The following is an 8888-nucleotide window of genomic DNA, read 5'->3' on the forward strand; positions in this document are numbered from 1 at the left end:
GTAGACAGAAGAGAATGCTGGGAAGAAGAGAAGTGAGCTTAGATGCCATGCCGCTGCTCTGCAGGGCAGACACGATGATGCAAGCCGCCAGGTCAGACATGCTGAATCTTTCCCGGTAAGACTGGTGCTAGACAGATTACTAAATATGGGTTAAGGCAAGAATTGAGAGTTAGCCAGAAGAGGCTAGATATAATGGGCCAGGTAGTGTTTATATGAATACAGTTTGTATGTTGTTATTTCAGGACATAATCTAGCCAGATGGCCAGGAGCCATGTGGCAGGAATGCAGCCCACAGCTCCCTCAACAATAGTGAAACTCTATAAATTAATTCAGTATCACAATATTTTGTGCTTCATATAGGAGTAAGGCTTTGTGTGTAATCATCTGAGAAAGCTTGTGCATATTATCATAATCTTTTGGACCTGAGGAAAAAACTGAGAGCTTATTTTAAATTCTTCTTTAATATGTTAAGCCACTTACAGTCAGTTAACCAAAATCAGTTATTGTGTAGAATAAAGTTTGATAGTGTCAACAATCTGTTTAAGCACCAGGATACCTCTTTTTATTTTAGTTTGAACCAGCAAAGTAATGGATAAAACCTTATTGGTTACAGAAACAGTATTCCAACTTTGGTTCTCAAACCAGAGCCAAGGGAACAAACTTTGTCTCTGAATCTAGAACTAGATAAAGAAACAACATCTCCCTGAAAACAGCCAAAACATTAAAAAGGCCCAGGGAAAGAAACACAATTTGGCTCTTAAACCAGAACCATAAACTATGAACAGTTTCAACAATGTGTTTAAGCTCCAAGGATAACATGAAGTGAAATATGAAAGGCATGAAGAGTCAAATCTCTCATACATTTACTTTTATGCTTTCTATAAAAGTGTTCTTAGAAGTTGCGGTATAATTATGGTTATCAGGAGATTGGGAGTGGTCATCAGGAAGGTTGATAGAAGGTGGTTATAGGGAATATTTTTTGAAAAAGAAGATGGCTACAATTAATATGATGGAAACATCACCCCTAGTAATGGGTGATCATATAAAATCATATAAAATATTATGCAATAACTAACTAAAGAAGTGAAAGGACTGTAGGAAAAGAATATTAAATCTTTGAAGAAGACACCAGAGCATGGGAAGATGTCCCTTGCCCTTGTTACGTAGAAATCAACATAGTAAAAATGAAAACCTTTCAAAAAACCATCTACAGGCTCAATACCATCCCCATGTAAATATCAGAAAAATTCTTCACAGACCTCAAAACAAAAACACTCAACTTCATTTAGAAAAGCCAAAAAATGCAGGATAACCAAAACAATCATTTGTAAAAAGTAATTTCTAAAGGCATCACATTCCCTGACTTCAGTCTACTATAGAGCTCCAGTACTGACGAGAGCCTGGTGTTCGCACAAAAACAGATAGGAGGACCAATGGAACTGATTCTAAGACCAAGATATCATCCACTCACCTATGACACCTGATTTTTGACAAAGCACCAAAAATATAAAATGGGGAAAGAAAGCATATTTAACAAATGATGCTGGCATAACTGAATATCAGTGTGGGGAAGACTGAAAGTAGATCCACATCTATCATCATGAAAAAAACTCAAGCCCAAAAGGGTCAAAGACCATAACATAAAGACAAAAACACTGAACCACATAAAACAGAATATCAGAAGTACACGTGAACACATTGGTAAAGAAGACCACTTTCAAATTATAATCACAGAAGCACAGACACTGAGAGAAATGATAAATGAGATCTCCTGAAACAAAAGTTTCTGTAAACCAAAGGACATGATCAACAATACAAAACAGGCAGCCTATAGTATTGGAAAAGATATTTACCTACCCCACATTGGAGAGGACTGATCTTCAAAACATACAAAGAAGTAAAAATTGGTCATCAAAAGAATGAATAATCCAATAAAAAATGGGAGTACAGACCTAAATAAAAATCTTTCAACATATGAATCTAAAATGGCTGATAGACACTTAAGGAAATTTCCAAACTACTTAGTCATTAGAGAAATGATAACCAAAACAAGTCTGAGATTCCCTCTTACATCTGTAACAATAGGCAAGATCAAAACACTGATGACAACTTAAGCTGGAGGGGATATGAGGTTAAGGGAACACTGCTCGATTGCTGATGGGGTTACAAACTGAGTCAGCTACTTTGGATATCAGTATGGTTATTCCTCAGAAAATTAGAAAGCCAACTGCCTGGTTGTGAGGCATGTATTTAATCTCTGCACTTGGAAGGCAGAGACAGATCTCTGTGACTTCAAGGCCAGCCTGGTCTACAAGAGCTAGTTCCAAGACAGGCCTCAAAGCTAAAGAGAAACCGTGTCTTGGAAAACCAAAAATTAAAAAAAAATGAATGAAAGAAAATTAGCAAACAGCCTATCTTAAAACCCAGCAATACCACTTTGGATATGTACCCAATGGATTCTCAATCATACCACAAGGACAAGTGCTCAACTGTGTTCACAGCAACATTATTTGTTCAGAGCCATGACCTGAAAACATCCCCTCCACTGAAGAATGGACAAAGAAATGGTGTATTTACACAATGGAGTACTACACAGTGGATAAAAACAATTACACTGTGAAATTCCTGTGCAAATATATGGATCTAGAAAACATCATAAAAGAGTGAGTTAACTCAGACCCAGAAAAAAAATATAATATGTACTCACTCCTAAGTGACTTATAGATGTAATAGAGGACAGCCAGCCTACAATTCACAATGCCAGAGAACAGAGACAACAAAGAGGAAACAAAGAGAGACATACACAAATCTGTTCTATATAGGACATAGACAAAGACAATTTCTTAGTAAATTTGGAGCATGTGGGTCATGGGGGAAGGGGAGGGGAGAGAAAGGGAGAGTAGTGGATAAATGTATAGTTGAATAAAAAAACAGTTAGACTCTTGGTACACAGCAGTTATTGGGTGTATTAACCAAAGTGATAGTAAGAAATGAATAGCTGTAATTTGGAACTTTGCTTGATTTTTTTACGTGAATAAAATAATTCCTCTTGCTAAGCCAAACTGATTTATGATATTTAATTAAAAACAATCCACTCATACTTTCCAAAAGAAAATGAAATATTTGTACCATATCTCCCCATGTTCCTCAATCTATAATCATATATGCAGAGAAACACATGAGAGAGACGTGTTTGATTTTACTTAATATAGCTGCATTCATTCTAAATTCAGGATTAAACACCGAGTTAATGATTTTATGTTGTATTTTGAAGGCTGTACAAGTCAGAGTGACAAACCCTGAACTATGTGAGTACTAATTGAATCTTTAACTCTAAAAATTCCAAGTTAGAGTGTAAGAATATCTTGGGCTTTTAGAGGTCCGATGAGCACCTACAAATGAATGGATCATGTATACAATAAATCTAGCAGCCAGAATCAAGAGTTGGAATCAAGAAAGTGACCACACACTTTACAGATTCATTTATAATGTAAGAGACCATGCCCAAGTGAATTGGTATCTTAAAGGCTTTTGCCTGAAGGAGTTCTCACAGCACCTACCCCTTTTGCTTAAGTAAGAAATTCCAAACTCGAGCTGGAGAGGTGGCTCAGTGGTTAAGAGCATTGCCTGCTCTTCCAAAGGTCCCGAGTTCAATTCCCGGCAACAACATGGTGGCTCACAACCATCTGTAATGAGGTCTGTTGCCCTCTTCTGGCCTGCAGACATACACACAGACAGAATATTATATACATAATAAAGAAAGAAAGAAAGAAAGAAAGAAAGAAAGAAAGAAAGAAAGAAAGAAAGAAAGAAAGAAAGAAATTCCAAACTCAATACAAAACTATGTATACAAGAAACAGATATCAAGTATAAAGTTAGAATGACAACCAACATAAGACATTTTAAACAAGGAATACATTCTAATGTTTTGATAAACATTCTATCCTAAGGAGTCTAAGACTTGTAGTAGGAATGGCTTGATTAGACCACAAGAGGATGGTAACTATGATTATCTGATCTTCAACCCCATCAAAGGCCAGAGAAGAGCAATAATGTTACTTGAGTAGTTGGGTAGTAAAGTCTGACAAAATAACTTTGTGTAGGTGTTACCAATATTCTAAACAAAAAAGGCACATATTCTATATAAGTTTAATTTAAATTTGTATCAATATACAAAATCTATACCAATGTAAATTATTCAAAATAATAGCTCACAATTATTCTTTTACTCACTACTATTAGTATGAATAAGTAATCTACCTATTATCCCATTCAATTTTTCCTCTTTTTTAAGATCTCTGGGTATACATAGTTTCACCCGACCCTATATGAGTAATAATCAACACTTAAATGTTGTCCCTGACCGTGAAGACAAACTTTGTTGGGAGAGGGGATGGCGTCTTCTAGAATTGCTTCCAGATGTCATTGGGGCGATGTTCTTTCTATGGGATATTATAAAAGTAAAACGGTGGTTAAATTTCAAGATTGCTGTTTTGGATAATTGCAAATGGTTTCTGAGTATTTGATAGGGTTGTTCTGAAGTTCTTATTTGGAGTTCTGGCCAGAACGTTGTAAGAAGGTGCACCATATCTGCAGCTTGTAACCATAAATCGGTCTCATAGTGCTATCAGCATCATGCCGTCATATCAACCAGGTAGAGATATTGTGGGGCTCCAATATCTTCCTCTTGGAAGCTGTTCATTGTTGAAAATGTAAACATTGTTCATGTAGACATATATTCATTGAAAGATAAGATGCAGAGAAAATGGGCATGAAGCAAAGTAAAATATTCCTTTAAAATCTATCTTCTTTCTGTCCCAAACCAGAAAGCTGTTGACATGAGACACAAATTCTGAATTTCTTTTAACATCATGCTTGGATTTAGAGAAAGATAGTCATAGTCTAAATCTAAAACCATTTCTGATTCTGAAGTAGAGATTCACAAAGGAGACAACTTCTAAAGCTATAGCCAATACAAAGCACCTAACAGATTATCTCTCTGGGGTTTGCCTACTCATAGGTTTACAGGTCAGTAGCTGCCCCCTTCCTGAGACACAAAACATGTAGTGTGGCAACCAGAACCAAGAGACAGATCAGCTATTACAGGTGAGGAGAAAATGAAACTTTCCAGATAGTGAGAACAGTGCAAGCCATGGCTTAGAGGCTACAGCAAAGTCAGCTGGACCTTTAGAGACATTCACCCCGTGCCAGTAGAGCACCAACAGCACACATCTGTCCTAAGCCAGAAATTGTGAAAAACACACTGTGTTTTGATAGTCTTCCAAATAATTCCAGTATGTGTGTAAGTTTTAGGACCTCTGATCCAGGCTATCAACTCTCAAATGCTGTTTGCAGGTCTCTTCTTGGGGATTGGACAAGAGGTGAAGTGGACGTAAGTTCAGATATGTTTGCAAGTGCATAGTCTACATTTCTTTTGGAGAGCTACCAGTAAACATTAGCCATTTAAAGGTTTCAAGAAGTCCTACAGTAAAGACCTTTATTTCTCATTTAGGATTGGCTCTGTATGATTCTTCAGTCTGCCTATTCATACTTCCATAAATACCCTTTTAGGGATATCATCCTCACCGTTTTCATGGATACGCTGTAACCTACTGAAGATGAGGAGACTGTCCTCAAGTCACAGAATTTGTTTCCATGTTGGAAAATACCTTAACAATTTTTGTGTTCTCAATACCCTGCATCTTCTCTCCTTTTACTCTACTGTGTATCCAGGTATAACTCTGTGTTATGTAGCTCAGAAGCAGGACAAAAGTCTCTGCATTTATCTTGAAGGAATTTTCTGAATACTCATCCCTGGAGAACCTACTCTTTCTTCTGTGCTCAGTTATGTACCTGGCGACCCTGCTTGGAACTTTGCCTTCATGGCCATGTGCATATTGGATCTCTGCCTACACACACCTATATACAATTTCTGAGTAATATTTCCATTTAGAGAATCTGCTACACATCTCCTTTGTGCCTCTGATGCTGTTCCACCTTCTCTAATCCCAGAAGACCATCTTCTCTAATGGTTGTGACATCCAGATACATCTGAGACATTCTACAGGCTCCCCAGTGTACCTGCTGCTTGTCATCATGGCCTGTGATTACTACCTTGCTATTTGTCAGCAACTCAGGTATCCATGCACATGAGCCACAGCTTTTTCTTCATGCCTCCAAGAGTCTTCTGGGTACTCTACCTCTTCAGGTTGTTGACAGAAACAGTCATTGCCATGAGACTGCCCTTGTATGGCCAAAAAGTATTCAGACACTTCACCTGCAAGGTCCTAGATGTGCTGAAGCTGGCCTGTGGTAATACACCAGTCAGCAATGACTTTGTCCTTGTGGATGCCATCCTTCTGCTGCCTCTACTCTAGTAGCTCATTTGCCTTTCCGACATGGCAATCCTGGTCACCTTTCTAAAGGTGCCCTCAGCCAGCAGGCCCTGCAAATGCTTTTCCACCTGCTTGGAGCACCTTGCTCTGGTCCTATTTTTCTACAGCATCATCATGTTCATGTACATGAAACCCATGAACACAAAGGGCTATATCTCTAACATGGTCTTCACAGTCCTATTTTGGTTCCATAATAAGTTCTTTTTTCCCAGTTCTTGGGTCCCTAGTCTGTTGATGCTACAAATGTTCACTCACTATGCTTACCAATTTTTAATATGATATTTTGTTCTTGTTCGGACAAATAAATCTTGCCTGGATATTAGAGGGCAGAGCTAACAACCACTAGTGGACCACAGCATCTGGCAGGAAGTGGATCATAACTTTAATCCAAGCATTTGGGAAATGAAAAAAAGAATCTAATCCCCCATTTGGTTTGAGGATTTGGGGAAGTAGGAAGTGAATTTGACTGCTCTGTTCCTTATCTGTTCTGTTATGTTTACCCCAAAATCTGACTCTGTGATTTTATTAATAATACTAATTAGAATCTCACTCCAAACAATCATCTTTTTTATTTGAATAATGATTTCTTATTTTTATTTTTTAGAAAGAAAACAAACTATCTTTATCCATTATACATATCAATCCAAGTTTCCACTCCCTCCCCTCCTCTCATTTTCTCCAGTTAACCTCCCACCCAATCCCATATTCTTTCCACAGAGAGAGTAGTCATGTTGCTTTGTAGAAGGTCCAAGGCCCTCCCTACTATATCAAGGCTGAGCAAGGCATCCTTCCAAAGAGAATGGACACTGAATTTTTGACAAAGTAGCTACAGTTATACAATTATAACCTCTGTCTTCTTCAAAAACCACCCATTGCTCATAATTTCTAAGATATCTCAAGCCACATTTCTATTAAAAAATTATTCTTATACATTTTAAGTAAAATATATTCCATTACTTTACCCCTTTCTTGTCCTATCTACATGCCTTTCCAAATTCTTTCAATTTCTTTCTTGCTAAGTGTGAGTGAATAGTAGGTTTTAAAAAGTGAGTAAAATCTGCTGGAACCATTTCTGTTCACTCTGTGTTAAAGTTTCAAGACTGAACAGGCTATTTTGAATACATAAATAGGGAGATCATCAATGCATGTGGCTAAATTGTCCACTTGTAGTAGAATTCTTATCGTTATTGAGCAACATGAGTTTGACCTTTATGTTATCTAGACTGCCTTTGACAGAAAACATTAGTAAGAATAGGAAACTTGGAAGAGTTATTACCTAAGCCAACACTTCCTGATGCCATTCCCTTGAAGTTGTACAGCCTCAGAGAAGACTATGAACACTGTTCTCCACCAATCACATTATCCCCATGTCCCAATGGGGATTTTATTAGGAAAAGTCCACATAGCCAGGGATTTCAAGAATTCATGATGGGGAACAAGTTGACCTCAAACTTAGTGATATTGTCCCCACGCCTACTCCTGTGTGCTATGATATAACCATGCACCTCTATGTCCAGCTGAAGTAGGTGTTTTTAAAGGACTTATCATTGAATCAGAGAAAGAAATAAAATAAACTTTAGAGGGAGCATCATTGCTTTCATGAATAGCAAGGTTTCTTGAAATTCTATAATTTGAACAGCCAAATCATTTCATATTTTCTCAATAATGGGTTATTTTCTTTGCATTGTTAATTCCATCCATTTAAAAATGTTTGAAGTGTGTTTGTGTGAATACACCTGTGCCATGATGTGTATGTAGCACTGACTGGAAAACTAACAGGGGTCTATGATCTATTACCACTTTGTGTCTTCTAGTGATGATACCTAGGGAACCATTTTGCTGCAAGTGACCTCAATGGCACTTCTTTGTATTTAAAAATTATTCACCAATGAGCTCATATGGAAGTGTGCACATGGAACCACCCAAGTGAAAATATGAGAAACAATTGTAGAAGTCCTATGGGTAACCCAGAGATAGAACTCAGGTTATCTCAATTAGCAGCAATGAACATTACTAAATGAGGCAATTCTCTGAAGAATTCAATTCTTATGTTTTAAGAAAGTGTTATAAATAAATATTTAGCCCTCAGAATGAACAAATTAGATATGTATGATAGTGTAAATATTTTTCTATGCAAGGAAGATTTATTATTCAAGATGTCCTGGGTCCTTATACTTTGAAAAAAATTTATTTACAATCTGAAAAAAGACAATAATTTACTGATGTCCTGATCATCACTGATATAGTTCTCTGGGAAGGAACTGTTGTATACTAGGGAAGAAACCTAAACTTAATCCTGGTAGAACATCAAGTTATGGTATGAAATACACAACTGATTACTGATTATCTTACTTTATTATATTAATATCACATAAATGAAAATATTTTTTGAATACACACATGAGGTATTTAATGTTTCTTATAATTACATTTTCAGTCATTTTAACATTAACATTGTTAAATAGTGTTGAAAAAACATAACATATTGGGAGT

At 36.8% G+C, this 8888-nt stretch overlaps 1 pseudogene; it reads left to right on the forward strand.

The window, feature by feature from the left end:
• Positions 1-2580: 2580 nt before the first annotated feature.
• LOC130866869 (olfactory receptor 13J1-like) lies at positions 2581-6674 on the forward strand (annotated as a pseudogene).
• Positions 6675-8888: the final 2214 nt, after the last annotated feature.

The sequence above is a fragment of the Chionomys nivalis genome, chromosome 26 (assembly GCF_950005125.1).
Source record: "Chionomys nivalis chromosome 26, mChiNiv1.1, whole genome shotgun sequence".
NCBI classification, from domain to species: Eukaryota; Metazoa; Chordata; class Mammalia; order Rodentia; family Cricetidae; genus Chionomys; species Chionomys nivalis.